This window comes from Sturnira hondurensis, unplaced genomic scaffold (assembly GCF_014824575.4).
Source record: "Sturnira hondurensis isolate 20B ecotype Veracruz unplaced genomic scaffold, ASM1482457v3 Scaffold0004136, whole genome shotgun sequence".
NCBI classification, from domain to species: domain Eukaryota; kingdom Metazoa; phylum Chordata; class Mammalia; order Chiroptera; family Phyllostomidae; genus Sturnira; species Sturnira hondurensis.
Window position 1 is genome coordinate 47,477,458 of NW_028076767.1, and position 22,753 is coordinate 47,500,210.

Sequence of the window (22,753 nt, forward strand, 5' to 3'; positions counted from 1 at the left end):
GACCTAGCATACCCATTATTGTTTGAACACAGCTTTACTTTCTGGCACATCAAATATTCCAGGTACGTGTTGAATTTTCCCTTCCCAATTCCTAGAATCAACCATTCCTACATGAAGCCCTGATCCCTTTAATTGGAAAATGGGTTTTAGAGATCAAGATCTGAATGTTAGTTAAATGCATACTTTTAAAATTTTTTATAGAATAAAGGTCTGTTATTTCTAAAGTTCATTATATTATTCACTGGGGAGGTTGTCATTATTCATTGGTGCTGTGAACAGTGTGACTTCAATGCCCACATTACTAGTGAACACATGAACACATCAAAATATAATAGCATTTGTTAATATTTACCCCAGGCATCTCACTGTTTGTACAGATGTTGGCATCCAAGACCCCATGAAGAGATGTCCTGTAGGCAGATGTTGGTGGTACCCAGGTTGCTTGCAATTATTTTTGGTCTTCCTCCTCCAGTTTACACAACCTTGCTGTGGTTGCCACCCACCTTCCCCTAGTCACGGTATCACGATCAGTCTGTCTTTGGGCCTAAATTCTTAGTTTACTCCACAGCAAGCCCCACCCCTTAGGCAGACACTATTCTTGTGCTGTTTCCTGACCACTCAGAAGTAATGTAGAGGTGACTCAGATTACTTTACCTTGCCTTATGGGAGATTTATCTCATATCACTTTTTTCCCTCTCTCTGTCCAAGTAAAAATTCCTGAATCCTCAGAATTGCTGACATAGACTAAATATTGAGAGGAAGGGAGTAGATATAAACATGATTGCATTAGGTTTAATATTACTGACATCTACTCTCCATTTAGAGTGTCAAGTTTTATTTAATGCTAAATGAGGCTATTAACTCACTGAATTTCAGGCCTGGTAATAAAATAAGCTAAAATATGTCAAGAAGCAGGGAAAGTATTTTGTATAGTATCACAATTCTTGTAAAATCCCCCAAATGCATAATACTAACTCTAGATAATCCTACCTGTGTCTCCGTAGTGAGAAGAAAGAAGGTCAGAATCTGCACATAGCATATTTACGCTGTGCAGCCTCTGGTATGAAGGCTCATTTATCTAAACATACACTTTACAACACCATTCCACAGTGCAAAAAAGTTAAATTAATTCAATACAAAGATCTCAGATGAACACTTAATAGGACAATCTCTTGTGACTGGTCTCATAAATTCACATTCAGAATATCGTAAAGGAAGTGTTTGAAACTGATTGCAAAAGAAGATCAGTTCCTGCTCTCTGGGGCTTGTTTGGTGACATGAGCTTCTGGAGAGAAAGAAGACGTGACCTGTTTGAGGCCATTAATGCTGTGATGATTTCTCCGCCTTTGACATGGACCTACCTAACACTGTCAACAAAACGAATGTCACAATCTGTAAATATTCCACAAGTAAGGAAGGTATCAGTTGAAATAAGATGTTGTACAGATTACTGTTTATGCCTTGAAGGAACTGAAAATGTAAGAATCCTCTGTCAGGTGCCAACAATATGTTCAGTCACACAGAGATTTTTGAGATACGGGCAATGTCCAGTCCTGCTCTATGTGGATAAAGGTTCGAGGACACTGGGAGAATATGTTCAAAACTACAGCGTCACTTAGGGTGTCCCACTGTGGAAGGGATCTCAAGGCATTCCTTTAGCCTTTCCAAAGTACTATAAAGTGCCCTAGTAAATTCAAATACATGAACTTGTGCCTTTTTCTCAAAGCCTCCTTTATCAGACAAGCTATGTCCTCTTCTCCTGCCCTTGCAGGAGAGATGGGCATAGCTTCCTGGCTATATCAGTTTTCTCAATTTGGAGCCCTTCTCTGCCATGTAATTTCTCTTCCCAGATGATTACATCCCTGGGTCTTGGAAATGTGCTTCCCCTTCACGAGAAATGGATGCTGGAAGTATTATTACTTTAGTTTTCAGAGCTGAGAGATCAGAAATTCCAAACATCTCTTCACACCCAGACTTACTCTAAAACTAGCTATTCTAAAGGATATTTAGGTAAAGAAATTGGAATAATTAAAAATAGTATTCATAAATAAAACATTTTGGCACTGTTAGCTAGTATGTAAAAACAACTACATTTTTGAGCAGATACACATGGTTACAAAGCTCTTTTAACTGTAAAGATTTTTCTTCCCTCCCCCTTCCCTTCCCTTCTCCTTTTTCTCTCTCTTTCCTGCCTGTTAGCTGGGATCACAGAGCTGTACTCATACTTGCTTTTATTGCTATTCTAATTGATTTCTATTTTTTACAAATACATGAGAAAAAGGTCATAGTATGTATTCAATAATAATGCAACCACTATTAAGAACCTAACTTTGTGCAAGATATGAAAATGAAGAACTATATAAATAACACATTGAGTAACAATTGACAGACAATCACAACACAATGAAGTAGGTGGTGGAGCAGAACAAATCAGGTTATATGAGAACACTAGGTTGTTGGGGAGAGGCCAGGGCACAGCAGTTGGAACTGATTTCAAAGAGAAAGTGAAGTTTGAGTTGAGTCCTACAGTGTGACTACCCCACCAGCCTAGAAATGAAAGAGTGACTTGGCCTCAGCCAATTCTCTAACCTCAATGTTGGGTGGGTCTCCTGTCTGTGTAAGAGAAACCCAACTCTGATATTTCATGAAACAGTGCTATTTAAATACTGTATATATATATATATATGTATATATATATATATATATATATATATCACATATATGTATATAATATTTATCAAATATATATATGATATATATATATATACACATATGAGATGGAATGAGATGCTCACAGATGAGATATTGCTTCATTTAAAACAGAATTCCCCAATACATCATTCTCAGTACCCTCTAAACTCAGCATATTTAAAAAATACATTTTTGATGCCCAAGTACTCAAACTTTAGGATAATACCTGTCTTGAATGAACATATTTGCTCTGTAAATATACATTTGTGTTCCCTATCCAGTAGGTATAGATTTGTGATTTCTATATTCTCTTACATTATTATTTTACAGTAATATTAAAAGGCTTATCTCTAAATATTTAAAAATTAACAATGTGAGGTAACATCTCAGGAAATAATTACTTTACTGGTATAACTGATCATTGTGTTAAGTTCCTAATTTATTTAACTACCACGAGCCTTCAAAACTAGCACTGATTATAGTCATTTCAGACTGATGTGTCTTCCTCAAAGGGAACATACTTGTTGAAATAAAATAAATCAGAGAATTCTCCAATAGGAGAGACTATAAAGATTCAAATATAAGTAAGATCTCTCTTTCTTAAAATTTGTGGGAATAATTTTCCTCTCATTTAAATTTTCCTTTTTCTTTTCCTCCAACAAGGCAGTAATTGATGACCATAAAATGTCAGTCTCCTAATGAAGCTGGAAGGCAGTTTACAGTGCAATAAAAAAAAATGAATGGATATTGAGTTTAGATGCCCATATTGGACAATATTTCAACAATATTGGCCATAGAAAAAAGCGGAGAAATACAGTGATAGGTAGAAAGAAAAATGCTTTTTAAGGGTTATATTTGTAATTTTCTTTTTGGAAAAGATATCACAGTATTTAAAATTTGACAGAAGAAACTGGTAGAGTTGGATAATGGGGACTTCCTTATCTGGGCATAACCCACACAGTACAACCCTCCTGACATACATAACTGTAAACGTGCACCTGATACACAAGATGATCAATTATAGACATTCTACATTATGTGGCAAAACTCTCTGCGTATTGTATATTGCCACAATTTGCATATTGTGGCAAAAAAACCCCAAAACTCTATTTGTGAAAAGAAAGCTCATGAGATGAGCGCCAGGTCTGCCCTGAGTCTTTGTCTTGGGACAATTTTTAAGGCTCCCCAGAAAAGACAGAATTAGGAGCAAATCATATCAAATTCAGGGAAACTGGTACATACTCTGGGGGTGCCACAAACAAGACATAAAGGTGAGAGCACAGAAGTGAAAACATCTCAGCTTCAAGTTTTATTTATGGAAAGCATTTTTAATACAAACAAAATTCAATGTGTACAATAGACATAGGGTGATTCATATTTTCTTCTCCTTTTGAGTCAGTTTTGGTATATTGGTTATGTAAGAAATTTGCCATCTTATCAAAATTAGCAAATTTACTGGTAAAAGATTTCTCATGATATACTGTTACTGTCTTTTCAGTATTGTAGATCTCTGATAATATTTATTTTGCCATTCCTGATATTGTATATTCTCCCCTTGTTTCTTATCAGTTTCCTTAAAGAGTCATCAACTTTATTAATATCTTCAAAAATACCTTTGCTTTTTTATTTTCCTCTTTATACGGTATCTCTTTCTTTCATATCTAGTCTTACTTTAGAATTTATTACCTGCTGTTTACTTTTGTTTTATTTTGTTCATCCTTTTCTAGCTTTTTACAGTGGAACATTATATGAATTAACTTTAAATATTTTTTCTAACATATAAATTTAAAGCTATAAAATTTCCTCTAAAAACTATATTGCCTATATCTTGTAACTTTTCATATGTATGTTTCCATTTTCATTCTGTTTGAAATAATTTCTATTTTTTGTGCAATTTCTTCTTACATATATCTGTTATTCAGGGGGTTAATTCCTAAATACTTGGCAATAGTTTGGAATTTTATTTTGCACTGTTTTCTTACTTAAATTAGTTGGGGTTACAAGATGTATTCTAGTAGATGACACATTTGAAATTTATTTAGACTTATATTCTGCCTCACTGTATGGTACATGCTAGAGGACATACCACATGCACTCCGTAGGAATGCTCATTCAGTACTTGTTTCATGTATTCCACAGATGTCAGTTGGTTAAGTGGCTCAGCAGTGTCCTTTGATCGTCTATGCCCTGATTTTTTCTAGTTTTTCTATCAGTTTCTGAGGAAGATATGTTAAAACCTGCAACTATTTCCTTTCATTCTCTCAGTCTTTGCTTCATGTAGTTTGAAGCTCTTTTAGATATGTGTATATTTACACTGACTTATGTCTCATTTATATATTGACCTTTTATCATTATGAAATTATACTTTTGATCTCTGAAAGTACTTCTTGCATTCAAGTCTTTTCTGATATTAATAAATTATACCAGCTTTCTTGCATCTGATGTTTGTATGGTGAATCTCTTCAGCACTTTACCTATATATGCTTTTTTCATTTTAAAATATAATTCAATTGCACAGTGTATTGTTGGAGTTTATCTTTTTTATTCATCCATTTTGAGTCCCTGGCTTTGGGAATGCTTATTCCATTTTTATTTGATGTTATTATTGATATTTGGATTTAGGTGTATCATATTTGCAATATTTTTATATTTGTTCAAGCCATTCCTCTGTTCTTTCTATCCTGCTTTCTCTTGATATAATCAATTATAAGCAGTATGTTAATTCCTTTTGGTTTTACCTTTTTATTATTACTTTCTATTTAATGATAGTGCTACTGTTTATAATATTTATCCTTATAAAAGTCTATTTAGAGTTAATTTTGTACCACTTCATGTAAAATGTAGAAATGTGGACCCCATAATATATGTATATAAATTTAAATACATACAAAACTCTACAAAGTAAGGTTTTTTTTTTAGGTTTTTATCTTTTAAAGAACAGAAACATAAAAAATTACAGTGTCCTATATTTCATCTACACTTTATCATTCTGGTGCTCTTTTTGCCTTACTCTAAGCAGCGTTTCCACTTGGTGTCATTTTTCTTCAACCTGAGGATTTCCTTTATTATTTCTTCTAGTATGAGTCTGCCATCAACTCTGTTCTCTGAAACTTCAAGCCAGTAATACCAGAGTTTTGCTTGCATCTAGCCAGCTTGCACGGAGCAGCAGACTGATGAGTGATCTCAGGGGAAAAGCCACATCAATACGTATTGCACTGAGCACATATTCCTTTTTTCAGTGGAAAAATATCTTCCGGTTTCTGCCTACATTGGATAGCTCTGCTGGTCCTTTACATAGTTGCCTTTTGTAATTTATCCTAAATTCCTAAGATTTATCTCTGAAAAGTGGTCTGTTTGTTGTTGTTGTTGTTGTTGTTGTTTGAGGGAGGGGAAGAGAGGAAGAAAGAGAAGGAGAAAAACATTAATGCGAGAGAGAACATCGGTGGGCTGCCATCTATGCTTGTGCTGGCCAAGGACAGAACCTGCAACCCAGGTATGTGCCCTGAGAAGCGAAACCACAACCTTGAGGTTTGCAGGGCGCGCCCAGCCAACTGAGCCACGCAGGTGGGGCAAGTTTATCTGTTTTGAGGCAGTCTCCCACTGCTGACACTAAACCCCTTCATTTACCCAATTTTAAAATTCAGTTTTATAACATTATAGGCTTCTCTATTTTAATAATCATTAGTAATAAATATATCCACAACTTAATAAAAAATTAATGGAATCATCCATCTATATATAGAAATACATTTTTGAGAGTATTTGTTGAGAAAATAGTATGCAACTCTATGATTCATTTTTGGTTAGATGTCCATGGATTACAAGACAAATCATTTTATCTTCCTCAGTCTTTTTTCCTTCTCTGCAAAATAAGGAGTTGACCAAATGATTTCATGTTTAATAATTTGAATATAAGGCTAGGCATACTGTGGGATTTTCATATTTACTCCCTACTCTCCACATGGAAAATCAGTGACATGCTGCATCATTGGGCCAAAGTTATAGCCTACACAAATAGCAACACAAATAGCCCAAAGCACTTTAATAGGCTCCAGATTCTGCTCAGTTTTCCCAGGTGGGCACGGAGACCCTGCAGTGCTCGCAGCACACAGGACACTGAGACGGAGGGTCAGTGGCGTGCACTTGGTGAGGGCCTGCTGTAGGGAGTGGTAGGGGGCACAGAGTTTGCTCCCCCAAAATATGCCTCTTTAGAATATGAATTAATTTAAGCTGGTTAATTTTCATACTCAGAAGGCTAAAATAATTTAGCATAGAAAGCTTCTTCCAGGGAGGAGCTATCACTGTAGATAACCAGAGTTTAATCTGAGATAGTAGTAGACAGGGCGGGATCTTTTGATCAAGGTCTCTTCTGTGTCCCACTGTCTCTAAATGGCTCAGAAACATTTGTTTACTTAGCATTCACTCTTTTCGTCTCCCTATAAATTGCTTACTTCCCTTCCAAGTCTCCTCCTTTCCATAGTTTACAAGATATATATATATATACTTAATTGTGCCTTACTGTCTTTGGAGTTTTTATGCTTATGTGATTCTCCATACATACCTCTTAAAACTCAATTTTCTCCTGTTAATCTGTCTTATGCCATTTAAGTTATTTGACTGGCAAGAAGAATCAAGAGGGAAAGGAGGGGAAGTCCTCCTCTCTCCCGGTGGCATTGCCGAGACCGTGGATCCTGTGCCCAGACAGATCTGCGTCGGGCAGCCTGATCTGTGCCTTTGCAGCTGTGTGACTTTGGGGACATGAACTTACTATCCCAGCTAAATAGGAGGGAATATTTACACCACCTGACACAACTGTTGCCACACCATATCTCTGATGTTTGTGAGGTGCTTGGAACCAAGCCCAAAGTTAACAGAGAATCACAGAAGCTCTAACTATTTGAACAGAAAATCTTGTTATGCTTAGAAAACAATAGATTTTCTGAAATTTTCTAATAAAGAAACATCAAATTTCCACATAAGCAGTTACTTCTCACTTGATTCTTCTTTCTTAAAATACTATATTGCCTGTCAAATTTATAATAACTCCTCCCTTCTAAAAAATAGTTCATGTGCCAAAATATGGCCAACTTATACAAAAGGAAAATAGTCCATGAAATGTGAACAGTGTGATAGGAAGCAGTGATTCAAGCTGAACTGACTCAGCTCTTTAAAAAATTTGTTAGAAAAGACTAAGCTAAAAAAAATTATGCAAGATCTTTTTGAAACATAAAATGTACTTCCAAAATTCACATTATGTCAAGCAAGTAATAAGTTTAGAAAGTATTATTAAGATATCTGGAACATGAAATATTTGATACAAATACAAAAATTGCTACTCTTCTTTTGACAAGGCCCCTTTTAGTCAGCAATGTATTTCTCCCCTTCATCACGAGCTACACCTTAAATCTGAATAACAACATAGTGCCGTAAAGATTCAAACAGTCCCCTATAGACAGCTGTTCCTAAGCTTTCCACACCCAATAATACCACCTATGAGGGGGGGACCCCCCAAAACCTGGAACTTGTTTATTAAAAATTGTGTATTTATTCTTACATGGTTAAACTCCAGTCACTCTCAAAGTATGCTCCATTTAATGCAATGCACCTATGAAGATGTTTTTTCCACCGCTCAAAACAGTTTTTAAACTTGGAGGTTTTGATGCCTTTTAGTGCTTCTGCCATTTTTTGTTTCTCTTCTTCCACGTCAGCCAAAAGGTTTCCCTTTTAAGGTCTTTTATATCCAGGGAAACAAACAAACAAACAAAAAAGTCGCTCAGGGCAAGAGGGGGTGAATAGGGAGAGTAGGGTACTGGGGTCACACCGTTTGTTGTCAAACACTGCTGAACACTGTGTGGTGGGGGCAGGCATGCTCATAAATCACCCATCCTGAGATGGGCAAATGCAATGAATGAGTTTTCCAAAAAAAATCACTGAAGCCAAACACAGCCTCAAACAACAATGCCAGCTTGTTCACTGATACAGAAGGGTTCCCAGAACACTCACCTAGCAGGGGGAAGCCTCTACTACAAGGGACCAGCCTTCCAGGAGATAAATCCATTTTGAAGGGGGCGGGGGGTCTGTCCTTCGTATATTTTTTAATTCAAAGAAATATGTTATGGTGGACTTGCATAATATGTGTGTTTTGATGTACACTTTCCAGTGCCCATTAACCCACATTTTTCCTCTTCTTTCCTAATAGAATCTTTTTTCCAGGGAAATTTTGAAGGTGATCCAATAAGAAGTATAGATCCTGATTAGTTTAAACCAGACAATAGCTGGTGGCTGTTTCCTGTTGATACCATTAAGCTGCTGATTATTCATATGCACATGGAGATCATTCTACCTAACATGCAGTGCATAAGAAAATAGTTGTGTAAGTTATTTTGGGAAGAAGTAACAAAATACCTTAAACTGGTTGGCTTAAAGAGCAAACACTTACTTATTGTGGATCTGAAGGCAGAAAAGTACAAGATCAAGATGTTAGCAAATTAAGTGTCTGATGACAGCCTTCTTCCTGGTTTGCAGACAGCAACTTTTTTTGGATTTTAAAATTTAATTTAATTTAATTTCTCACCATTTATCGCCGCTATATCCTTCTCCAACCTCCCCCTCCACTCTCCAGGCAATCACCACACTCTTGTCCCTGTCCATGAGTTCATTCTCTTTTTCTTCTTTGTTCAGTCACTCCAGTCTCCCCACATTCCCCCAGAGTTGTCAGCCTGCTCTCTATCTACAAATCCTTCTCTGTTTTGTTTGTTAGTTCATTTTTTTCATTAGATTCCACATATGAGTGAAATCATATGGTACTTGTCTTTCTCTGACTGGCTTATTTCACTTAGCATAGCACAATGCTTTCTAGATCCATTCATACTGTTGCAAAGGTTAAAATTTCCTTCTATTTCATGGCTATGTAAGTATTCCACTGTAAAAATGTGCCATGCTTTTTTATCCACTAATCTGATGGACACTTGAGCTATTTCCTAATCTTGGCTAGTGTAAATAATGCTGCAATTAACATAGGGATGCTTACTTTCTTTCAAATTAGTGCTTGATGCTTCTTGGGATAAATTCTCAGAAGTGGAATTGCTAGGTCATAAGGTAGTTCCATTTTCCATTTTTTCAGGTAACTCAGTACTATTTTCCACAGTGGCCAAATCAATCTGCATTCCCACCAGTGGTGTGTGAGAGTTCCCTTTTCTTCACGTCTTCACCAGCACTTGTTGTTTGTTGATTTATTGATGATAGCTATTCTGATGAGTCTGAGGTGATATCTCATTGTGGTTTTAATTTGCATTTTTCTGATGATTAGTGACATTGAGCATCTTTTCATGTCCAGTGGCCACTTGTATGTCCTTTTTGGAGAAGTGTCTATTCAGGCCCTTTGCCCATTGTTTAATTGGATTATCTGTTCTTTTGGTATTGCCAGTATCTGTTCTCCTTGGTATATATATCTAGGGAGATATATCAGAAAAAATATTCCTAAGAGAAATGTCTGAGATTTTACTGCTCATGTTTCCTTCTAGGATTTTTAAGGGTTTGAATCTAACATTGAAGTCTTTTATCCATTTTGAGTTTATTTTTGTGTATAGTATAAAAAGGTGGTCTAGTTTCCTTTTTTTTCATCTACCTGTCCAATATTCCAAATACCATTTATTGAAATGACTATTTTTACCACATCGTATGTTTTTGCCTTATTTGTCAAATATTAATTGACTACAAAGTTGTGGGTTTAATTATGAGCTCTCTGTTCGGTTCCATTGATGTTTATGTCTGTTTTTATGCCAGTACCAGGCTATTTTGATACCTATTATCTTATAATATATTTTGATATCAGGTAGTGTGATTACTTCTACTTTGTTCTTCTTCCTCAAGATTGCTATTGCTATTTGGAGTCTTTTGTGGTTGCACACAAATTTTTAGAGTATTTGTTCTAGTTCTGTGAAATATGCTATTGGTATCTTGACAAGAATTGCATTGAATCTCTAGATTGCTCTGGGTAGTACAGCCATTGTAATAATGTTAATTCTTCCTATAAGTGAGCATGGTGTATGCGTCCATTTATTTGTATCTTGTTCACTATTATTTTCTTCATTGTCACAATCTTCCAAGTGCTGGTCTTTTACATCCTTGGTTAAACTTATTCCTAGGTATTTTATTTTTTTTGACGGATTTAGTTGATATCTTCAGAGCATTTTACCCCAAAGAAACAGAATACATGTTCCTTTAAAGTGCACATGGAACGTTTTCTAGGACAGACCACATGTTAGGACACAGTCTTCTTGCTGTGCCCTCATGTGGCAGTGACAATTCTCTCTTCTTGTAAGGACATTACTTCTAACATGATGGCTCCATTCTCATGACCTCATCTAAACCTAATTACCTCTCAAAGCCTCACTTCCAGATAACATCACACTGGGGATTAGAGTTTCAACATATGCAACATATGAATTTCGGGAGAACACACTCAGTCCAGAACAAGTGTTCTACATGTTTACTTCCATTTACATCATGCATTTTCATGTTACTGTATTTAAAAAGTAGCGTGCAAGTGTTAAGCTAACTATGAATGCTACTTTGTACAAAAGAAATGCCCTTCACCCAAGTTCTTGACCTTTGTAATACTATGTTTTTGTAATATTGTTCAAATATCCTCACTGAGAGTTTGATAACTAAAAATAATTTTTAAGGATATCTGAGATACCTACAAAATGTTTTTTACTAGTTTTCTGACATAATCCTACATTCAATGTCTTTCAGATCAATGTCTGATTTTATAGAAGGACTTAGAGAAGCCACAGAAAAATGGCCACTTTGAAAAATAAGCATGATATCAATATAATGTTATACCTTTAAAGGTTCAAAATAATGCTATATCTTTAATGTTATACCTTTAAATTTACTTGATGAACATAATTCATCAAGTAAATTTTTAAATCTATTATCTCATAAATCAGAACTTGTAGAAGAGAATGGCTGAGAAAGAAGTCTAAAATATCAGAATTAATCAATCCATGTTTTGCTCTAATAAACCAAAATACTTGAATTAAAAAAAACTTCCCAAGTTAATATTATCAGAGAGCCCGATAAATTACTTAAATTTACACACTTTATTTTTTCTTTCTCCAAACTATCTCCTAGAAGCAATTGGGTTATTTGTATTCGTTTTTACTTATTCAGCTAGCATTTAGCGAGTTCCTGCAATGAACCCAGGCAGTGTATTAGACTCTAAAAAACAGGGAGCGAAATTGCCCACGGTTCCTGCCCTAATTAGCACAGTTCCCACCCTAATTCCCACTCTTTCTAGGGAAAGGAAGGGACTCATGATATGTAAAAAATTAGAGTAAAATTACAGTTGTATTAAATGCTAAGAGGGAGAGATTTACTATGAAGAAAGTACATATTTAGAAAGAATAATAGACACACTACTCTTGCTGCTCTCTTTAGGTCCTTGCTCATTCAGGCTACTGTATTCCTTAGATAGCTATTACATTGTCCCAGCATCTACAACAAATGATCTTTGTTCCCCTAAAACTATGGGAGATACTTTACCATATATTTGGTACATGTATTTGGTTCTGTTTCTAGACTTTGTACTTGGTTTCATTTCTTATTTATAAACTATTTTCATTATAGTCTTATGATATTTTAATAGCCTATATAATCATATATTTATTTTCAAATATGAACTTCAAAACCAGTTTTATATGCTATTGCAGGAAAATATTGTTCATATTTTTGTTGAGATCACTTTAGATTTATGTGTTACTTTGGGAGTATTGACATCTTCCAAGGTTAAATATTCCTAAAATCATATGCTTTTTCATTCATGCATGTCTTCTGTGAGTTGCTCAAGTGCATATCCATTCACTGAGAATATAACCATTGGGTTCTTTTTAAAATTCAATAAAATCTAGAAGTGAGAATAGTTCACCACATTAACTGAGAATCAGTAACTAAGTACAGTTAAGAATCAGACACTAAGTCCAATCTGTCATATTATTACTCTATCATTTACCAACATTCAACTGAGTTCATGTAAGGAAAACAACAAAATCCATAAATGTGACAAGGAATCTCCTTGTCGTGAACTCCCATCATTTAAGATGTGTGTAACAATCAGGTAATATTATACTGATTCCCATACTTAAGCAAGAAGTAAAGGTACAAGAAATGCCATATTATAACCCTAAATGGTAAATCAAACCATTTTAGATTACTCATGTTTTCCTCATCAAGACCACTGCAGACCCAAAAGACTTACGAAAGAGTAAGGGTGAATGAAACTGTTAAGTCTGAAACACTTACAGCAAGCAAAGGCTTTAAGTAAAATATAGATGCTTTTTAAAATAGAAGCTTACAAAATCTGCTCTTTACAGGACCCTCATAATACTCAGGTTCATAATGCTCATGAACACTTCACACTATGGGGACAGACTGTGTCCCTTTTGGCCACCTGGAACCAAAGTGAAAAGTGAAAATGATCCCAATGCTAACAGTTTATGAAACTGACCTACAGATATTTTTCATTGTTCGTGCTTTTAATTTGCTATCTTAAATGCGTACAAATGTTTCTTGGAAGGGTTTCTAAGGGCACAGGAGGAGTTACTGCTTATTTAAACAGTTTTAACGAAGGGCTAACCTTGTACAGCTAACGTTTGTTCCCTTCATTGCTTGCTGCCAGCAGCTTATACTTTCTTTTTTCCTCCCAAAGGACAGAGCATAATGAACATACATGAGATTATTTAAATGAGTGGTTTTAATGAGTGCTTTGAATAGCTTCTTTAAAAAGCAAGCATGAAATTGCTTTCCCAGTTGGGATGCTTTAAAATATTTTTAGAAAATTCATATATAAAGGTTTAAAATTTTAACCATTTTTAAAGGAACTATGATTAAAAGAAATTTTTTATTGTAATATGCTTTATTTTCATGCACATTGCAAAAGAAATTACAAAGCCCAGCAGGGTTTTTTGAATTATTTTAATGGATTAATACATTGCAAATTAATAAGCAGTTATTTATCAAATTTAAAGCCTGCAGCTCTTACATGCAACTTTCACGCATGGAAAGAACCTCTGTAATCAGTGACTATTGACCACACATAAATACATTTACATCACATTGTAAACGTTGCTCTGTCCCCCCACCCTATGAATTCTCCCTCGAAATGTTACAGATTTAAGGGCAGGTGGAATTGATCCCAACTCCTTGCCACTGCACTCGTTTCAGACGTTGACATATACTTAATTTGTTCTCATCAAAATGATGTTCAAGACTTCTGTTCAGTGATTTAATTCACTTCCTGGATGGGAATTAGAAAGAGTGTGGGCCCAGGAACTTCTGGAAACCAGTACATCACCAAGGACTAAAGATAAGGACACCCAGAGCAGGGTGTAGTTGTGAGAACTGCAGAGAAGCACCAAAACTTAACAAAATTCTCTTGACACTTGCCTTGGCCTCTGGCTCTTCTGTTATGTGAGGAAGTACATTATCTTTATCATTCAAGTGCCTTTGGAACCAAGCATATAGTATCGAAGAGGGACATGAACTGCCTTTGGAAAAATATCATTGCCTTAATTTTGAAACCATTTATCCATTTGAAAGCATAAATTATTTAATTGCCTCTTTAGATTGAAATGAACTATTCAGATAGCTCAGGCCCTTAAAGCTGACATTTTAAACTTTAAGCCACATTGTTAGCAACTAAAAGTTTGATGTTAATTAGTCTTGTAAATGTTACTGGTATGCACCTTTTGTGCTTTGTTTCTGTCAGTAAAAAATATTCACACAGGCTATTGCACTAGCTTCTGTAGAAAAATAGAAAATATTAAAATCAGATTTCTTAACTTTAAGAGTTAACTGTCTAGCACGATTTACACCTATTTTTAAAAACAGAAAACTTTCAATATAAAAGAACATTGTTGCAAAAAACAAGCTTTGAGATATTTCCTCATATGTACACAGACTTTGTATCAAGTGACTTATAAGTTTCCATCCAGCTTTCATACCCTATGATTCTATGGCAAGTGAAGAATTAGAGGCATGGAATGGATGGAACATCATGGATGGAACTGGAAAGCATTAGGCTGAGCGAAATAAGCCAGGCGGTGAAAGACAAATACCATATGGTCTCACCTTTAACAGGAATCTAAACAACAAAACAAGCAAGCAAAAAAAAAAAAAAAAAGAATTAGAGGTATGAGGGAAAGTAGCTGAGGCGGCATGTCTTCTGGACATCATCAGGAAAGCTGGGATCCTCCAGTCCTTTTTAAATAGGCTTATTGTTTTTCTACTTTAAGATCTTTTTAAAATTTATTTATTTATTTTTAGAGAGAGGAGAATAGAGGGAGAAAGAGAAACATCAATGTGTGGTTGCCTCTCATGCACCCACCCCCTACTGGGGACCTGGCCCGCAACCCAGGCATGTGCCCTGACTGGGAATTGAACTGGTGACCCTTTGATTTGCAGTCCAGTGCTTAATCCACTGAGCCATACCAGCAGGGGCCCTACTTTAAGTTCTCAAAGGATAAATTTTCTGTTTTCTGCATGTTTTTTCTCAAGATATTCTGATGATATTTAAAGTTTCCATGATCAGATATTCTTCATTAAATGTTTCTGCATATCCAGTTACATGGATAGAAGAACAATTTGATGATATTGATTTTAAAAACTTCAAATCTTAAAAGTTTCTGAACTAGAAAGATTTGCTCATATTGGGTAGGTCTTAAAGCGTGTCCACAAAGTCACTGTTGAGCCTCTTTTGAAATTCTTTTGTTGGTGAAGTTCTCATTAGCTCCTATGAAACACATTCTACTTTCATACAGTAATGATGGTTAGTACTTCCATCTATAAATTTAGCCTTCGGATATTCCTTGAAATTCTATAAACTTATCCATAGCTAAGTACATTCTTTTGGAGAACTCTGCTATATTCAATCTTTGGACTGTGCTTATTTCTCTCAGATTTCCTCAAGACTCACAATCATCTATATGAAGAAGTTTAATAGCTGTGACCAAACAAATATTTGGTTGGTATAGTTTCAATGCTTCCGAATTACCACTATTGTCTTTTAGGGTTACACAAGTAAAATTCTTTTGCATTTACTATTATTAAGTTATGTGGGGCATGATTGAAATGGTAAAGCTATTCTTCTTGGAAATGAAATGTTCTACTAATTACAGTCACAGTCCTGATAGGAGTATGTGGTATAGTTATTAGTGGGCAATTGCATGCTTATTCATGCTTATGTATGAGCATAACACATTTGTCCTCTGTGGAGAGGACAAAGGGGTCTCCCTTTGCTGTGTATTTCTTCAGGTTGGCTTTCTGGTCATGTAGCCCAATGCTCTGGAGGAAGTGACAAAAGCCCCCTCCACCACTCCTTCAGAAGAGCCTAGACTGCTTTGTGCTGAAAACAGGATCAATAACCAAATCAATTAAGATTTAGCAATGTGTCATTTGTTCTTCATGGGCTTTACATGGAGTAAGTGGCTCATCAAAGTTGCTGTAAAGCAATTTCATATATTTCAAAGAACTTGAGCTTCCCAACCAAAAGAAACTTCAAAAATGTAAAAGTAATCTTTTCCCTCAACCTGGGGAGAGTTTGATTTTTAGCAATGAGTCTGAATTTTATAAAAACTTGCTACAGGGTTTATAAAATATTTTAGTTTACTCATTTTTGTATTTTCTTAACTAGGGTAATGGATCGAGTTGTTTCTTCTCACTACCCTCATTACTGAGATTCTGATAGCCTATCTAAAGTAGGGCAACGCAAAGTGACATTTTCTAACATAACTCTCAAAGCAGGAGGGGAGGAAGACAAAGGACATAGCGCTTTATTGACTGTATGCAATGCTTCTCCAACTTTGGGGTGCACACGAATCACCCAAGGACCTTGTCGAAAAGATGAATTAGATTTAGTAGATTTGAGATGGATTTGAGATTCTAACAGGGTTTTAAATGACATTGCTGCTGCCAGTCTGAACATCACACTTTGAGGAACAAGTTGCTAGGGTGTATGGCAACTTAAATATGTACAAAATGTAGATTGACTTATTTGCCAATGGTCTTATTATCTATAATTTACACTGACATCGGAACATTTAGAGAGCCTTCATTCCCCTCATCTCCCACCTTCAGGATCCAAAGCTCCACATATCTTTTTACAGTAGAAGAATCACATGCAGCAAATAAAGACCAATAACCAATCAAGAGGTTGGCTAAGAATATAGAGGAATCAGAAGATGGAGAGAAAACAAAGGACTAAATGTACTAAAAAGCCAGGTGGGAACACCATTAATTTGCTATCTGCTTATCTAAGGGTGTGGCCAGAAGTCACACATTAAGATTAAGGAATTATTTCTGAGTGGATCTGGAGTCAAGGTAACAACTCTGAACCTCTTCTGTGCTGCATAAACAATAACATCTGACTTACAAGTAAAGGACTGACTAGTCTCAGCTAGAAGAAGAATCTTTCTCTTCCAGAATGTACCTTAGCTCCCCTTTCTGTGTATCATACTCTTGAGGTTATGAGAGTTTTAAAGTGTACTTATGAAAAGATACACTCAATGTGTAAATGTCAAATTAATAATCAGAGATCTTCAATGCATTAACCTATAATGCTAAGTTAAGTAGTTTTGTGTGGAATTCAAAATTATTTCTATGAGCATAGCAGCATTTTATACAAATCTATCATTACTGAGTATCCATTAAGCTCTGTACTACTTTGTACATTTGATGTTGATATTTCCTAGATTCCTAACCTGTCTGTTTGTGTATGTGTGAAATTACAAAACTCAATAGACCACCGGAGCACACGTGAAAGACATTCAATGCCAAGTAGGATCAAGCATCTCTCTCTATTTCTCTCTGAATAGATATATAGATAGATAACACACAGAAGTGTTTGGTGAATGACTAACATACATTATGACCTGCATACCAACAGATCATATATATATATGATCATATATATATATATATATGTGTGTGTGTGTGTGTGTGTGTGTATACACACACACACACATGCATATGTTTTAATCTATTAAAAGTCACTTAAAACCTTATATTTGTGGTAATTAAATGTACAATAGTTTAAAGTGATAGTATTAATATCAAATACTCATTTTTTAACTTATAGCACTAACATTTTAAAAAATATATAGTTTAGATGGCTTACTATTATGTAAATCAGAATTTCAACTCTTTAACATCTGCTAATTATAACATTCTTCTACATTAACACACAACTCACCTATATACTAACAGAATGACAGTGTACTTAATACAACTAAATATTTGGAAATGTTAAACATATTATTTTAAGTAATAGATCCAAAACAGCTGCTGCAGTAAAAATTCAAGCATGAATAACTTTCATCCATATGTTTAGAGTCAGCATGTATGTAGAATCAAATCACAATGCCTAATACAATGACCACTCCAATCCCAACCTACTTATACCTTCCAAACATAAGTAGATGAGTCATCTGTACTTCCTCTCCTTCAGTTCCCACATTTACATCATCTAGAAGTCCTGCCAGATCTACTTTAAAAATATGCCTTGACTCTAACCACATCTCTCTACTCTCATACCCCCAACTATAGAACACACCACCTCTTCACCTGGGCAACTGTAACTGACTCCCATCATTGTTGCCTCCATTTTCCTTGGAGTAGCTAGATCACCATAAACTTCCTTTGTTTCATAGTTCTCAGGGACTTTCCACTGGTTTAAAAATAAAGTAAAAATTATGTGCCATTAGTTATAAAATCCCTTGCCTCTCTGACTTCTTTCTGGTTCCATGAGTCCTCTCCTCTGCTCTGCTTAGCTGTGCTGGACTTCTTTCTAGTAGGTTCCTAAAACCATTCCACAACTGCTCTAGTTTCTTTGCTATAACTTATCCCTCTACCTGGAATTCTCTTAATCAAAATCTTTGCATTGATGATTTACTTATCTTTGAGACTTCTCCTCAAATATCTCTTCTTTAGACATGTCCTAACTATCCCTTATAAAATGTTCTCTCCACTCTCACATCTTTATCTTCATTACCACTTCTTTTTTAAAACTGCATTTATTAATACTCATGGCTACTTATTTAAAATTATCTTAATTATTTACTTTTTTAGTCTACTCTTCCCTGATCATATAACTCAGTGAGAGTGACAGAATTGTCATCTGTGAATCTCCAGTAGCTTGAATGAATGAGAGGATGAATTGAAAAATTGTCAAAATGAAATATGAATAGCTGAAGAGATATTTAGGGCTAGTGTGGATCTATGTTGCTTATAAGTTACTCAAAAATATTTATATTTTTACACTTTTATTTTTGAGTGGTTAGCATGATATTAGTATATTAAGATGTGAGAAAGAAAATTGGCCTAAACTGGTTCTGAGGCAGTTTGGGAGTTGTTCTAAATTATAACCACTTCTAGATAGTAGTATCAAATATTTATGATATAATTTTAAGAAACATTTAGTAGAATTTGATGAAATTAGGAATCCCATTTGGGAAGTTAGAATAGCCCTTCCATAAATTACTGACCCTGGATCATCCTGTAACAAATTAATGCCTTTAACAAGGCATTTCTTCATTGTATCACCTTCTTCATCTTGTCTAAGAAAAATCTTTGGATCGTGTTTCTTAGATTATTTTTAGCTTTCAAAGAAAGGCTGGAATAAATTTTGAACATATGATTATAATCATATAAAGAAATTCCTGTTATAGTTGAATGAGTCATTTTCTTTGTTTGTCCCTTGCTTCCTTTCATCACTCTTTCCTTCCTTCCCTCCTTTTGTCTTTCTTTTTGAGAAGACAAGTATTTCTTGATTTTCTAATTGCTTTCTTTATCTTTTAAATTGTTATTTATTTATTTTTATTGTATTTATGACCCAGTGATTCCCCTTCTGGGAATTTATCTGAAGATGCCCAAAATACTAATTTGAAAGATTATTTACAATGGCCAGAATTTGGAAGCAGCTTAAGTGTCCATCAGTAGACGAGTGGATAAAACAACTGTAGGACATTTACACAATGGACTACTACTAAGCCATAAAAAAGAAGAAAATTTTACCCTTTGTGACAGCATGAGCAGACCTGGAGAACATTGTGCTAAGTGAAATAAGCCAGGTAGAGAAAGAAAAATACCATATGATTTTGCTCACATGTGGAATCTAATGAACTGAACTAACAAGATGGATTCATAGATGGAGAGCAGGCTGACAGCCTGACAGCATGGGGGAGGGGTTAGTGGGTGGAAGGATCAAGTAAAAAAGAAAAAGTACTTTTGGACATGGACAACAGTGTGGTGACTGCAGGGAAAATAGGAGCAAGTAAAAGTGCAAGAGGGTATAAGGAAGATAAATGGTAATGAAGGCATTTATTTCTGCCTCTCCTACAATTTAGATTTTGTATAGCAAACCAGCCCTAATGAGGTAAGTTTGCCTCCAGTGCATCCTAAAGCAATTTATTGTTAACTCCGTACAAGCTGTTGTGTGAAACATACATATAGTTTCTGTGGTTTTGATTGTGCTGTTCCTTAGACTTATTCCCTAGATGAATTTTCCATCCCATTCTTGCATGCTTAGAACATCTTTAGTGTCACAAGCACAGTCCAAGAATATCTCTTCCTCCAAATCTCCTTTGAATTCTCTAGAAATATTTGATTTTGAACAATGGCAATTCAGGCTATTTAGATGGCTTTTGGAAATATGTGGATATTTTTACTTTTTAACTTGCTGCAAGAGTGGTGGGTGACAGGAGCAAGGGATTCTAAGCATAATATCATTCTGCCCAAGACCTTGGTATTTTGCTGTTACTCTGGTGAAGAAAGGTCTCACCCTCTTTTAAATTCCTGTTGCCTCTCCACTGACCCTTTTTTGGGCTTCAGTCACCCTTCAGGTGCATATTATAATCCTTCTACTAGACTAAAGATTCAGTGACTGACTCTTGGATTTATACTTGAGCCATCCTTATTTTCCCTACCAGGCAAGTGTTTGATGTATTTTTTGAAGTAGATTATTATATGCATTTTAATGTGTTCCATTATCCATAGCACATTTACATTTGTTGACTAATACAAAAAATAATAAAGTTAATGGTAGAAATTTCAGGTATGCTAAATTAGAGTTCTGCTCCATAGGAGAGAAGTAAAGAAGATATTTTTAGGGAAATGGAGAGTAAAGACGAACATCTGGTGCATTTATAAGTAGGGACATTACTATGTGGTTGTATTGTCCCTTTTCCAGGCTCCTACTGCTTGAACTTGGAAGGTAAAAACATCACATCTACTCCTTACAAAATAGAAAAAAGGGAAGCATATCTGATCAAGATTATTGCTGCACCCCCTTGCTGCATATAGCATATCTCATTTGTTTATTTTCTAAATAAAATACAAACTAAATAAACAGCTATGTTAGTTGTTTGAATGTGAATTCATCTGTGATATCTGAAGCTTTTTCTAATTGATTTTTTCCTTTTTTTAAAGTAGCTAATAAGGAAAACTCAGAGAGATTAAGGCAATTTAAAGCAACCCCATGGCCTTGAAATTTATTGGACATCAATTTTGAAGTGTCTGAAGAAATGCTTCAGAGAAATATTCTAAAGCTGTAATTGGATGCTGTTTGGATGAATTTGGATGAGGCCTGTTTCAGTGTCCTCTGACCTAGCTCTTTCAATGCTGGGCAGGTCACATTCTGTTCAAGGGGAAAAAGAAGCTCTAAATGACAATTAATACAAAATGACCCAATCATTGTTGCTAATGGCTGTGAATCTCTCACCCAGAAGTGAGGGTTAACTCTGATCTCTGCAAAATATCCTCTTAGCTACAGGTTTGCAGGTAAATCTATGGAATACCACACAGAGCCCCAGAGAGGGGGAGTGCCTGGTGGCACTTTACATTAATGGTACTCTTAATGCCATGTTATGCTAATGAAGTGAGTACAGCACCCTGATGCAACGGTGGCACTTAAACTGAACTTTCTAATGGCAATCATGTATCTCAGAGGGCACAGGTCAGTGTCCTCCCAATGAGTCTAATCCACACCTGGAGAGGATAAAGGTTGGAAATGGTTACAGTATGCCAGTAAATGCTTCGTAATAGTAAGTTGTGTTTTTTTGGTGGGGGGGGCGGGGGGAGAACCTATTCTAGTCTCTCTATTAAAGTCCTTAAAAAGCTCCTGATTTCATATTCATTATCGAGTACTTTGTTAATATTAATTATGCTCATGTCTGCTTGTATTGAGATCAAGGAAATTGACCCCAATTCTGATACATATGTGTGCACAAACTCTAGAAGGCTAAAATCTTTTACAAAGTTTACCCCCAATAATACATGCTGTGGTTAATCTGAGATTCATAAGGATGTTTGAGGTGAATTTTTGTAAATTTGGCACTCTCAAGAGTGGTGTACAGAATAAAAACAAAGGGGGCTATTTCTTCCCCTAATTTTTTTCAGTTGTGAGAATGGACATGAGGATCATCAAAGCAGGGGGTGCAAGAGTGGGTCCAACCTGATCTTGGGGGGAGACCTAGGATCCTTACTTTTGAAACATTCGTGTGCCCCTTTCATTTGTCCTAACTCAATTGGCACATTCACATATTTTCCCCAGTCTCCCTCCTCTCCCCTCCCCTCTCCTCCCCTCCCCTCCCCTCCTTTGCTCACTCTGTGGGCTCTAGACAGGGTGGATTTTGTTGTTGCCATTTTCTTTTCCACTCATTTTTCACATCTTTTCTCTCATCATTCAACCAACATATCTCCTTTTCACCAACTGCTGACCACTCCAAAATATTGCTATTTTAGTTAAAAATGACTCTAGTTTTAGCCCAGTGCTCTGCAATAAATAGATATTGTGTAAAACAAAATGAATTTTCTTGTTAATAACTGCATTTCTTAAACAGTAAGTTTAGCTGCACGGAAACATCTCGGCATACAGACCATGTGACTGGAAACTGGCAGGGCAAAAATAAATGAAGCACTATTGTAACTGTGACTTTAACTATTTTTAATTTACCCAATTATGCTTTTCTGTTTTCCTAAACATCAACTACAATTCATCTCCATTTCT